Genomic DNA, 12,385 nt, shown 5'->3' with positions numbered 1-12,385 from the left:
CCGCTCCCTCAGCTCCCCGGGTGCGCGCCAGGGGGCGCGCGAGGCCACGCTGCCCGCCGCCGGCCCCCTCTGGAGAGCTCCGCCCCCTCGCGCTCTGCGCACGCGCCTACAGCCGCCGCGGCCCTCCGTAGCTAAAGCGCCCTCAGCCCGTCGGTCACCCCGCGGCGGCATTGTTGGTCTCGGTGCTGCGCTTGCGCGGCTCCCTCCGCGCGCCCAACGCTAGGCTGGCGCATGCGCCCCCTTCGAGGCAGCGCCTGGCTCTGAGTGGGGTTTTCCGTGCGTTCGTGTCCTCTTGCCCTTCCTCGCTCCCCTCCCAGTTTCGCCCAGACTTCCCCCACGGGCCAGAGGCGTTTGAACGAAGGGCAAGGGACACAGCGGGGAGGTCATGAGCGAACCGCTGCGTCCTCTGCGCCGCGCGACGGGGCTGTCGACCCGGAGGGGTCGCCCCGGTAGGTGACTTCCGGCCCAGTGGCAGGTAGCGGCCAAAGCGCCGGGCGCAGCCGGGCACCTGCTGGGCGGTTGCCCGGAGCGGGTCCCAGGCGTCCGCTCGGCCGATCTTCCGCTCTACTTGTTCCGGCGTCTGTCCTGCCGCTCCAGCCGCGACGTCCCAGGCCTCCCCCCACTTCGCTTTGGGACCTCTCAAGCTGGTAGCAGCCTGCGTGGCCTGATCAGTAACAAGGTGGGGATCGCAGCGGCTCCGCCAGTGACGGCTGTGCCGGGTGGCTCGGGGTCCGCCCGAGAGGGGCTTGGGAAGCTCGTGGGAACGAGAATTCAAATGGGAGCCTTTTCCGGTGACCTCTGCGTAGTTATGTCCTAATACGCGTTTCATTTGAACTTTCTGAAGACCTGTGGTGTGGTTTAGTTTGTAACGTCATCATGTTGCCGAGTTTTTCAAATAGTGACGAAATCTGCAGACTCAGATGTAAATATTTTCTGTTTTCCAAGCCCTGAGAGTTTTCTAGTTTTTTTTCCCCTCAGAGTGAAAAAGTGTTTTAGAGGTAAGCAAACTCTCCTGAAGAGAGATCCGCCTGACCTTGAAATTGGGTGGAATTGCACTAGGAAAACGGGTCCCGTGCGAGTCAGCAGTTATTTTAACGGCCGAAGTCTCGGAGCCCTAGCCTCGGGTCTGCCCGCCCGCGGAACTCCTCCCGCTGTGCCAGTTCAGTAAAACCTATTGTCGGTGACAGCCCGCGTGGGGGTGGGGTTGATTGATTCGCGGTAATTAAGCCTCAGGGTGTGTGATGACTGTTTGAACCAAATAATTGGACCACCCTATAATCTAATTATTTCAAACCACGCCAACTTGCACACCATTAAAAGAAATGCAGATTTTAACCATGTGACCGGTCTGGAAATGCAGCTGAAGTTGTATGCACCAGCATAGCCACAGGGAATGGTCCCAGAATCTTCACCCTACTGGAAATAAAGTCCTGTCTCTGTTCTGAGGACAACGAATTTAGAATCATCACCACTAAGAAAAAGAGTCAACTTTAAATTCCTATCTTATGTTTTCTAAATTTAAAAAAAAAAAAGTGCGGGACCAGCAGGTGGCCTTAGTGGTTAAGTGGCTGAACTCCCACATAGTCCACTGTAGTTGAGCCCTAGAGCCAGTAGTTTAAAACCCATGCCCGGTGTGCGTGCCTGCATGCCCAAAATCCTGAGAGGAACATGGAGGGGAAGGGATTGCAGCAAGCCCATCCCCCCCCCGGGGGGGGGGTGATTTCTTGCTTTATAGCAAGAATTTCTCAAAAAACTGAAGAGCACAGATGTTCTTTTTGGAAGACAGACAGTGAGAAAGTGCCTCCCCCCTCCCCCATGGGGAATGGTCATTCTGCAGTCCCTTCTCCATCTCTCCCTCCTCTCCAAATCTGGGGCTAGACACACATATATGAGGAGCATGTCGCTGGTAGGGGCACTCAGACCATCACTATGCCATGTGGGATCCAGCCACCTTAACCACCAGGGGCTGGCCTGCTATCATCTATCCAAATCTTTGTCTTGCTAACTGAATTCAAAACGCAATATGACCTTGAAAGTCATTGAAGTAAGCCCTGTTTAGTTACTTACTGTTTCAATTCCACAAAGAAATGTTTATGGAATGAATTTTTATTTAAGGAAGGGTAGTTCTGTGAGGAAGAGAAGTTTAAACAGATGTATCCCTGTTTCATTTTTCTCTAATGAAAATGTTTCCAGTTGTACCCCCAGTGTCTAGGTGTAGGAAGTGCCCAAAAATATCTGATGGAGAAAAAAGTAAACGTACAGCTATGTTAATAGTGTTTTAAAAATGAAGCGAGCCAGCAGGCATCATGGGGGTTAAGGCACTGGATTCATTCACATGGCACATCATGCCTGGTTCAAGTCCTGGACCTGGTGGCTTGAAAATCACTGGGTGCAGGGGCATGCATGCCTAAAATCCCATGAGGAGAATGGAAGAGAAGGGACTATGATGTGGCCATCCCCCCATCCTCCCCAGGGAGTGATTTCTCACTTTCCCTTTCTCTGTCTCTGTCTCATTCTCTCTTGAGCAAACACATATGCCATATAGCAAAAACCTTTTTAAAAATGTAATTTATTCAACACAATTTATGAAGATCTGCATTCTTTCATATACTTTACTAGGTTCTTGGGATATTGAGGTAGAAGATAGGAACCCTAAAAATGTAGTTAGGGTACAGGCCCAGTGTGGAATCACAAAAAGGTTTAAGATGGAGACAACAGCTCTGCTGCTTGCTGGGCAGACCTCTTGTAGCGGTGGCTCAGTGACTGACCTGGGCAGCAGGACCTAGAAATAAAACAAAGGCTTTTTCCAGGCCCCACCATGTTCCAGGAAGAGGATAAGATAATGGCTTTTAAGGCCCAAAGCCTCTGACCTTCGCACCCACTCCAAAATTAGGAGAATAACTGGACCCATCCAGCCTGTGCAGGAGCCCCACCTGAAAATAAGCCTGAGCAAGGCCTCTCTGACCCAGATAAACACCCCTCACCCAGTTCCTCCTCAGCAACCCATTTTCAGGGACCCCTCCCTTCTTGGGAGCTCTGTTTTTCCTTCCCTCTCCTTCAATAAACTCCCTGCTTTGCTGTACCCACTCTGTGTCTGAGTCTCTAATTCTTCCCGAGTGTGGGACAGGAACCCTAGTCTCACCGCCAGCACTCAGCCTGATCACCTGCACGTCTGTGTTCCTGTGTCGATAAGAAAAAGAATAAGGCTGCTTTGACCTCACCAAACTCACTTGTATTAACTTATTTTTTAAATTTTATCACCATCATTATTTTTCAATCTATTACAGGGCACACGCGCTTACCGGAAATAAGAGAGCGCAAGGGAGAAAGTGAAAAGGCAAGCCACCAGGTCCAGGACTCAAAACACAACCAGCCACGTGGGAGCGAGCCCAATGCTTTAACCACCACACCACCTGCTGGCCCATATTCACTTTTAAAAATAAATAAATAAAAATCCTGGGACCAGCAGTTAGCATAATGACTATGTCACTGGACTCCCATGTAGTTGACTGCGGTTCGAGTCCCAGACATGGTGCTAACACTGGGCGCGTGTATGTGCTGACCCAAGATCTCGAGAGGAGAATGGAGGAGAAGGGATTGCAGCATGTCCATTTCCCCCTTGGGAGGTGATTTCTTGCTCTCTGTCTCTCTGGCGAGCGCACATGCCCTGCAGCAAAACCCTCTCATAAAAAATTTAAAAAATGAATAAATAAAACACTCCGGGCACATGTGCGTGCATGCCCAAGATCCCGAGAGGAGAAGGGATTGTGGCATTGCCATTCCCCCTGGGGATGCTTTCTGCCTCTCAGTTTCTCACTGTCTCTCCAACAAGGTACGCTTCTATAGCAAAAACTCTCTCCAAAAAAATGTATACAGGATGAGAATTTATGTTCACAGAAAGACATGTACACTAATAGAAACTTGTAAGTACGGGGGTAGCAGGTGGCATGGTGGTTAAAGCACTGGACTCCCACTTGGCTTACTGCAGTGTGAGTCCTGGACTTAGCAGCTTACTTTCTCTTTCTTTTTCTCTCTGGTCAAATGGAAGAAGAAATAAAGTTATTCTTTTAAAAAATAAGCTATTAAAATTTTTTAAGATTTATTTATTATTATTATTAATAATATCATTTTTCACATGAGTTTTGCCAGAGAAAGACGGGGGCGGGGGGGAGTGAGAAAACAAGCTGCCAAGTCCAGAACTTGAACCATGGCCGCCACGTGGAAATTCCAGCACCTTAACCACCATGCCACCTGCTGGCCCCAGCTATTAAATTTTTTTAAAGACTGAACAAGCCAATGTATTTAACAAGTGAATGAGTAAACTGGTACTTTATGTCATGAAATTCTACTCGAATGAATTAGTGACACATCAACCTCTTCAAAGAATCTTGAAGGTCTAAGGCTGAGTGACAGAGCCAGTCTCAGAAGATGATATACTGCGTGGTTTCATCTGTATGACACGGATGAAACGAAACTAGTGGAGGAGAGCAGGTGAGCAGCTGCCTGGGGGCAGTGGTGGGGAAAGCTGAAGCTAAGGGATATACCAAAGGCAGAGGGGATTGCAGCATGTCCATTCCCTCTTGGGAGGTGATTTCTTGCTTCCTGTCTCTGGCGAGGGCACGTGCCCTGCAGCAAAACCCTGCAGCAAAACCCTGCAGGTGTGGGGCTATGAAGTTGCTCAGTATCCTGTTAGACAAATGTATGCATATAGTAAAATACCTCACACCTTGGACAGCAGATGGCATGACGGTCACATCGCTGGACTCCCACGTGGTCGACCACGGTTTGAGTCCCAGACCAGGCAACTTAAAACTTAATCCGGGGCAGCAGGTGGTGTGGTGGTTAAGGCGCTGGGCATTCCCACATGGTTGACCATGGTACGAGTCCCGGGCCTGGTGGCTTGCTTTCTCACTTTCTCTCTCTCTCTCTATTTAAAAATAAATGAATGAATTAAATAAATAAAATTAAGTAAATAATTAAAAAAGAAAACTCAAGCCGGGTGTGTGTGGGTACCTGCCCAAAATCCCAAGAGGAAAATAGTGGAGAAGTGATTGTGGGCTTGGCCATCCCCCGGGGGAGAATTTTCTCTTTCTGTTTCTCTGTCTGATGAGTACATGTGCCCTATAGCAAAAATCTTTCTCTCAAAAAAAAAAAAACCCCAGAAAATACACGCACACCATGGAAATAGGGGGAGTGACAGTTAATTCCGCACAGGTGCTCTTGAGCAGGGTCATAATGTGTCCATGTGGACATGTTGCTCTGTCTCGCTAAAGGGCAGCACACAGGCTTCCTTATCGCCAGGGGTGGTCTTGTGACTAGATTTTTGACTATTGAATTACACAGAGTTATTGGGTAGGATTTCTGGGAGATCTCTTTAAAAAGGCAATTTTGTTCTTCCTCTCGTTTTTCCCCTCTGGCTATCTAAACTGCAGAAGGAACACTGAAATTCCTACGCCATTCCTGGGCCCTAGCGTGCCATTGTTCTCCAGGGAACACGCTGGGGACTAAGCCTATCAGATCTCATGGGCGGAAAGGAAGCTTGCAAAGGGGGTTGGCACAACCTTTCTTGTGCCATTACACAGTTTCCTTAAAGATAGGAATCCAGACTTTGGGAAATGTATTTTAATAACTGATCGCCTTGGGTGACTAAATTGAAATGTTTTGTAAACATTCCCAACATTTCACCTGTTTATAACACAGCAAATTAATTTGTCTAATGGTCCAGGGAAGCATTTAGAAACCAGTCTCACAGCAGAGGCTTTCGGACCATGTTCATTGAAGCCCTCAGGGCTGGACTGAGGTGGGACGTAAAGCCCTTCACCACTCCTTCAGCCAGGGTGGCTCTGCTTTACCCGCATTGGAATTCAAGGTGAGATTTTATATAAAGACATGGTATCACTGCTTATTATGTGTATTTATGTTTATTAAAGTTTATTCTCTTGGAAGATTGACTAAGGTCTTTCATTGCTTGAAGGTGCATATTTTTTGAAGAGCAATATTGGCAACGGTAACGTTACAATGTTTTCAGGATAAAACAATCATGACTATTGGATATGAAGGATTTGGATCTTGATTTCCTGTTTGCCTGTGTCTTAGAGTGCAGTGAGATTTTTCCAAGGAAGATGTAGATCCTGCCTCAGGTATGTCCATGGTCATCTCCCTTGCACAGGTAGAGACGTATTCTGTTAACGAGTGTATCCTGGTCACACCTCTTAACTTTTGTTATGGGATGTTGGACCTTCTGACTGCAGCTGACTGCCGTCATTAGTTTCTACCCGTACTGTACAATAGACAATACTCGTACTTCTCAGAGAAGGTGCACTGAAGTCTGTAACTTCAGTAATGAGGCCGGCAGGAGGCATGGTGGTTAAGGGCACTGGACTCCCACATGACTGGCCATGGTTTGAGACCCAGATCTGGCGGTTTGCTTTCTCACTCTCTCTGTCTCTCTCTCTCAGTCTCTCTCCCTCTCTCTTCTCGCTCTGTCCCTCTCGGGTCAAATTTAAAAATAAGTAAATACGTAAATAAAGTTAAGTGAAATAATTATTTTTTAAAAATGTTCAATAATGTTTATGGATAACTTAACGAATACATAGTTATTTACCCTGCTGGATTAGGGTCAGCACACATATGATGCTGCTGTCCCTGCCAAGACCCTAGCCAATATCTTTAATCCGTAACCCTTTCTTTTGCTGAGCTTAGGCTCTTGCTCAAACACGGCTCGTCTCAACTGGGGCTTCTGGCAGCCATTGGCATCGCATCAGCATCTGCATGCAAGAAGAAATTCATTTGCTGTTGCACCTCTAGATACTCTTAAAAGCCTGTCAGAAAGCCATGCACTTGAAATGCATCATTTTTCTCCTTATAAGATTCTTTCCTAGAATTGTGCTTTGGTCTTACATCATCAGCCTACATTAAAATCATAAGAAGAACTTTGAAAAACATATCATAGTTATTGTAGGAGTATCGTTGGAGTGTCTGTCTTCTTTCTGAGGATTCTTTAACATCTGAGAGGCAGAGGTTAAGTAATTGACCCGAGTTCACACAAGGAAGTGAGCTAGAAAGTGAACCAAAGGCTGCCTGATACCATAGCCTCTTTGCCTTTCCTCTCAGGACCCTGAGATTTGCTCCCTGCCTTGGCTGCCAGCTGCCTCCCAAATCTGCTTCCCTCCTGCATCTAGATGGTCAGTCACTCTCCGTTCCCAGGTGCTGAGTTACCTACTTTTTCTCTGCATTTATTGATTCCATTTCTGCTCTTCTTTTTTTCCCTGCCTCTTCCTATCCTTCCTCATAAGCTTTTTCTAGACAAACTCTCCCCGCATTTACTCATCAACCCATTACCGTCTGACATGTGTCCCAATCATTTTTCTGAAATTACTTTATTAGAAGTCACTGGTGACCTCCTAACTGCCAGATCTGATGACACCTTCACCCCTCATCTTGCCCATCTCTGTAATTTGGCAATGCTCATTGTTCTTCCTTCATAAAGCCATCTTTGCTTCGGGCCTCAGTGACAGATTGCTCTCCCAATTTCTCCTCTCTCAAACCACATCTTGATTTTCCTCACTGGACCCTCTTCTTCCCATGTAATGTAGGGGTCTCCAAGGACCTGTCCTCGGCCCTGTCCTCATGTTGCAAGCCTGTTTGGTGTCATTATCTGTCCTCACAATTTCAACCTCTCTCTCTGAAGATGGCCCCCAATCTAAACCTTCAGTCTGGATATCACCCCTGATTGTCAGACTACTTCATTTGTCTCTTTCTCTAGATTACAAACTATTCAAGGACTGGGCTATATCTTTGTTATTTTTTTGTTATCTCTTTATTCTCAGTTTTGTAGTACAGAGCCTGAACATAGTCTATGCTTAACTTTTATTTTTTAAAGAATTATTTTATTTAACTTTATTTATTTATTTTAATTTGACCACAGAGAGACAGAATGAGAGAGAGAGAGAAGGAAAGTGAAAAAGCAAGCCTCCAGGTCTGGGACTCAAACCGCGATCAGCCATGTAAGGGTCCGGCGCCTTTAACTGCCACACCACCTGTTTGCCCCACTTAACTTTTTTTAAAACAAAGTTGCTTGCAAACTTCCCTTTATACTTTAGAAACCATCCAATGTCATGTAAAAGGTACTTAGTCACAAATACTAATTAATACCTACCATATACATGGCATTGCTCTAGGCAAAATGTTTCCTTTAGATCCCTGGAACATCCTACAATCAGTATATATTTAATTCAACCTTTTTATCTTCCAAGGCTATATCTATAATTCTATATTTTATCTACTCTATGAGGCACAATTTTTTCACATTTTAGTATCTTTGAAATCAAGATTTGCTAAGGTATTATGTTATAGTTTAATTGGCAGCATTTTTTTGATGGTTTGTCTTTTTTTCTGTTTTTTTTTTCTTTTGAGAGATTTTTATTGTTGGTTGTGTGTACTTGCTAAAGAGACAGAGTCAGAGAGACAGAAAGCAAGAAATCATGCCCCAGGAGGGATGGCCACACCACACTCCCTTCTCCTCCATTCTCCTTTCGGGACTTTGGGCACATATGCACATGCCCCCGGCGTGAGTTTCAAGCCACTGGGTCCAGGATTTGAATTATGGTGACTACGTGGGAGTCCAGCGCCTTAACTATTATGTCACCTGCTGGCCCCAATAATGGTTTATCTCTTTGTTTTAATAATGATTATTTATTATTATTATTTTTTAATTTGACCAGAGAGAGAAAGGGAAATTGAGAAAGCAAACCACCAAGTCCAGGACTTGAACTGCAGTCAGTCATGTGCGAGTCCAGTGCCTTAACCACCCTGCCACTTACTGGCCCCCAATGATGGTATATCTTAGCAATGACATTTTAGTATCTTTGAAATCAGGATTTGAGGGACCAGCAGATGGGGTAATGGTTACATCACTGGACTCCCACATAGTTGACCACAGTTTGAGTTCTGGGCCCGGTGGCTTAAAACTCACACTGGGCACGTGTGCATGCATGCCCAAAATTTTTTTTTTTTTTTTGTTTTTTTTTGGGGGGGAGAGGTTTTCGCTACAGGGCGTGTGCGCTCGCCAGACAGACAGAGAGAGACATAAAGACAGAAAGCAAGAAATCACCCCCCAGAGGGGATGGTCACGCCGCAATCCCTTCTCCTCCATTCTCTTCTCGGGATTTTGGGCACGCATGCACACGCTCCCGGTGTGAGTTTTAAGCCACCGGGTCCGGGACTTGAACCGCGGTCGACTATGTGGGAATCCAGTGACATAGCCATTATGCTAACTTTTGGTTCCTGCATGCCCAAAATCTTGAGAAGAAAACAGGAGAACAGATTGTGATGTGGCCGTTCCCCTGGGGGGGGGGGGGGGGGGGGATTTCTCGCTTTGTGTCTCTCTTTCTCCCTCTGTCTCTGGTGAGCACATGCACCCTGTAGTGAAAACCTCTCAGAAAAAATAAATAAATAAATAAAAGATGAAGAAGAAATCAAGGTTTGATAAGGTGTTGTGTCAGTTTAATTGGCAGCATATTTTTAATGGTACACAAAATAATGATTCATCTTAATGACATTTCAAATTTTATGAAATACAGTATTTTATACTCAGAATTAAAGTTAGAAACTTCATTCTAATACATTTCATCCACTAAGAAATGTTTGGTAATTCTGAGTGTCCTGGACTTTCTAAGGCAATAAAAAGAGATTTTTTTAAAGGCTTTTCAATAATAAGTGTTAAAACTTGCTGAAAAGAACCAGTGACACAGCAGGTTTGCACATCTAAACATCTCCTTTGGTCTAAATATATAGCAATGATAGGTAAAATATAAAAAAGAAAGCCAAAAAGAAACAAGCTCAAAAACAATGAGCAAGTCTATGAACCCAAGACAGACAGCAAATGCGAACAGTGAGTGGGTCTGCTGCGGCGGCCTGTCGGGCAGCGCAGAGGCAGGCAGTAGTGCCTGGGATTTTTTTTTTTTTTTTTTTAAATCACCTCCCACGGGGGAAGACCACACTACCATCTCCTTTCCTCCACTCTCCTCTCAGGATTTTGGGAACACACATGCACGCGCCTGCTGTGTCTCAAGCCACTGGGTCCAGGACTCAAACTGCGGTCTACCAAGTGGGAGTCCAGAGCCCCAACCACAGCACACCACTGGCCCCGGTGCCTCCGATTTTAACACCCAGAGACAGAGCACCAGAATCAGGCTCTGGGCTTAAAGCCTCCTTGCCCCCATAACACAAACACGCTCACATTTTTTGTAGTCAACAGGTTTTCTTTATAGCTTTGTTTATTTTAATAGATACATCTCAACAGCAAAAAATAATACTGCAACATTTCTTTATACAGAGAAGTCATGTTTGTTTACGCTGTCTTTCACTTTCCTCCTCTTTATTAAATCATTTGTGTTAGCTTGCGAATCCTTCCAGCATCTCTCCCTGTGACTCTGTATTCTCGTACTTACACAAAAGCTGTCATACCGTATACACTGTTCTGTACGTTGTGAACTGTACATACAAGAGATTGCTCCTTATCAGGACATGGGGACTTTACTCATTCTGTTTTGGCTTTGCAGCCTTCATCATGAGCGTGCCCACATCTTACTCAAGTGTTCTCTCTTGCCGGACATGCCTTGTTTATAAATGTCCCCTGTTCCTGTGTCACAGGAGCAGCCTGTGCCTGTCGTTTCACACTCCCACACACCTTTGTAAACGGGCAAAGTAAAATTGCTCCCAAATCCTGCCCAGGGCTACAGCTTTATAGGAAGTTAAGGATGTAGCTAAGTAGAAAGACAAGAATACAGCCTTGCAGCCAGGACCTAAGGGACCCCTGCCCCCCGATCTTTTAGTAATGGAGGAGCCCCTAACCCCTCATAGCCCTAGTTATAGCGTAGAAGATTGGGAGGTGGGGTGAAGGTGACTGCAAAACTAGTAAATAAATGAAAGAGATTTTGTATGTGTGTGTGTGTGTGTGTTTTTCTAAAATGTATTTTAAATATATTTAATTTAAAGAGTAAATTAAATGTAATTGAATTTACTTAAAATTTATTTAACATGTATTAAACCAGTTTATCCAATTTTTAAAATTGGGTCTGTACCTCAGCCCTAGTCCAAGATGAATTTTTTAGTTTTTTGTTTGTTTGTTTGCTTAGAGATTTTTGCTGTAGAGCACGTGCACTCACTGGAGAGACAGAGAGACAGAAAGCGAGAAATCCCCCCCGGGGGGATGGCCAGGGCTGCAGTCCCTTCTCCTCCACTCTCCTCCTGGGGTTTTGGACATGCACGCACATGTACCCGGTATGAGTTTTGATTTCCTAGGTCCAGGATTCAAACCGAAGTTGACCATGTGGGAGTCCAGCACCTTACTGGCACCCCAAGATGATTTTTTTCAATAAGTCAAAGATTTAAAAGTAAAAATAGAAATAAAGGTTTTAGAGGGCCAGCAAGTGGTGTGGTAGGGAAGGCACTGGATCCCATATGGCCAGCTCTGCATTGCAAGTCCTTAGCCCTGCAGCCCGAAAACATTCCAGGTACTTGTGTGTACATGCTCGAGATCCCGAGATGAGAACGAAGAGGGGATTGTGGCATGGCTTGGGGGGTTGATTTCTCACTTTCCCTCTCTCTCTCCGGTGAGTGCATACAACCTATGGCAAATAAGTAAAAAAAATTTAGAGAACATATCAATGATTTCCTTCATAAGAAAGCTGATTTAGTGGGCCAGCAGGTAGCATACTGGTTAAGGAACTGGATCCCACATGGCTGACTCCTGCTTTCAGTCCCAGACCCAGAGGCTTGAAAAACACACGAGGCACATGTGTGTGCATGCCTAAAATCCTGAGCAGAGAATGGAAGGGATTGCAGCATGGCCATCATCCTTAGGGGATGATTTCTCAATTTCCCTGTCTCTCTGTCTCTTTGGCAAGCACAGGCACTCTATAGCAAACTAAAAATAAAAGAAAAAAAGAACATAACTATACATGTATATATATTAAAAACTGTCAAATTACAAAGAGCGATCAGCAAGATCTCAAGCATAGATATTAATACAAAAGTTTTACATATCATTATCGCTTAACCAGAACTGCGAACTAACCATAATGCCCATCCCCTGTCATTCATTGCAAGTTGAAGCAAGTGTCCAGACCGAACCAGTTCTGTGTGCCAGTCGTGTTCAGTTGTCGGGAGATTAGGTCAGCGGTTGTTTGCTGACGTTTCTGGCAGGAAACTATCCTAAATGGTCCCGATACTGCCAGCTTGATGGTGTGTCCGAGTTTGTCTTGGTGTTTTAAGAGGGTAAGTGACTTTGGCATGCTTTGAGCATCATGTCCATCCTCGGCTTAAGCTTTCAGCCCAGATTTCCATGGATCCTTATTTAAGGAGTACTGTGGAGAGGCAGCTC

The 12,385-nt window shown here is 45.4% G+C and overlaps 1 long non-coding RNA gene across 3 annotated transcripts; it reads left to right on the top strand.

Annotated features, from left to right (window-relative positions):
• Positions 1–90: 90 nt before the first annotated feature.
• LOC102502350 (uncharacterized) lies at positions 91–6,716 on the top strand. Of its 3 annotated transcripts, none has more exons than XR_001370271.2 (4): positions 91–679; positions 5,726–5,869; positions 5,975–6,140; positions 6,703–6,716. It is a non-coding gene; the product is annotated as an uncharacterized LOC102502350 (long non-coding RNA). The 3 variants fall into 3 exon arrangements; XR_334327.2 differs by lacking the exon at positions 6,703–6,716 and adding an exon at positions 4,385–4,491 and having other exon boundaries at positions 5,975–6,314; XR_001370270.2 differs by lacking the exon at positions 6,703–6,716 and having other exon boundaries at positions 5,975–6,314.
• The last annotated feature ends 5,669 nt before the right edge of the window (positions 6,717–12,385 follow it).

Source organism: Tupaia chinensis, unplaced genomic scaffold (assembly GCF_000334495.1).
Source record: "Tupaia chinensis unplaced genomic scaffold, TupChi_1.0 Scaffold000198_1, whole genome shotgun sequence".
Classification (NCBI taxonomy): domain Eukaryota; kingdom Metazoa; phylum Chordata; class Mammalia; order Scandentia; family Tupaiidae; genus Tupaia; species Tupaia belangeri.
The sequence above is the reverse complement of the archived record's forward strand: the minus strand, read 5'-3'. Positions and strand labels throughout refer to the sequence as shown.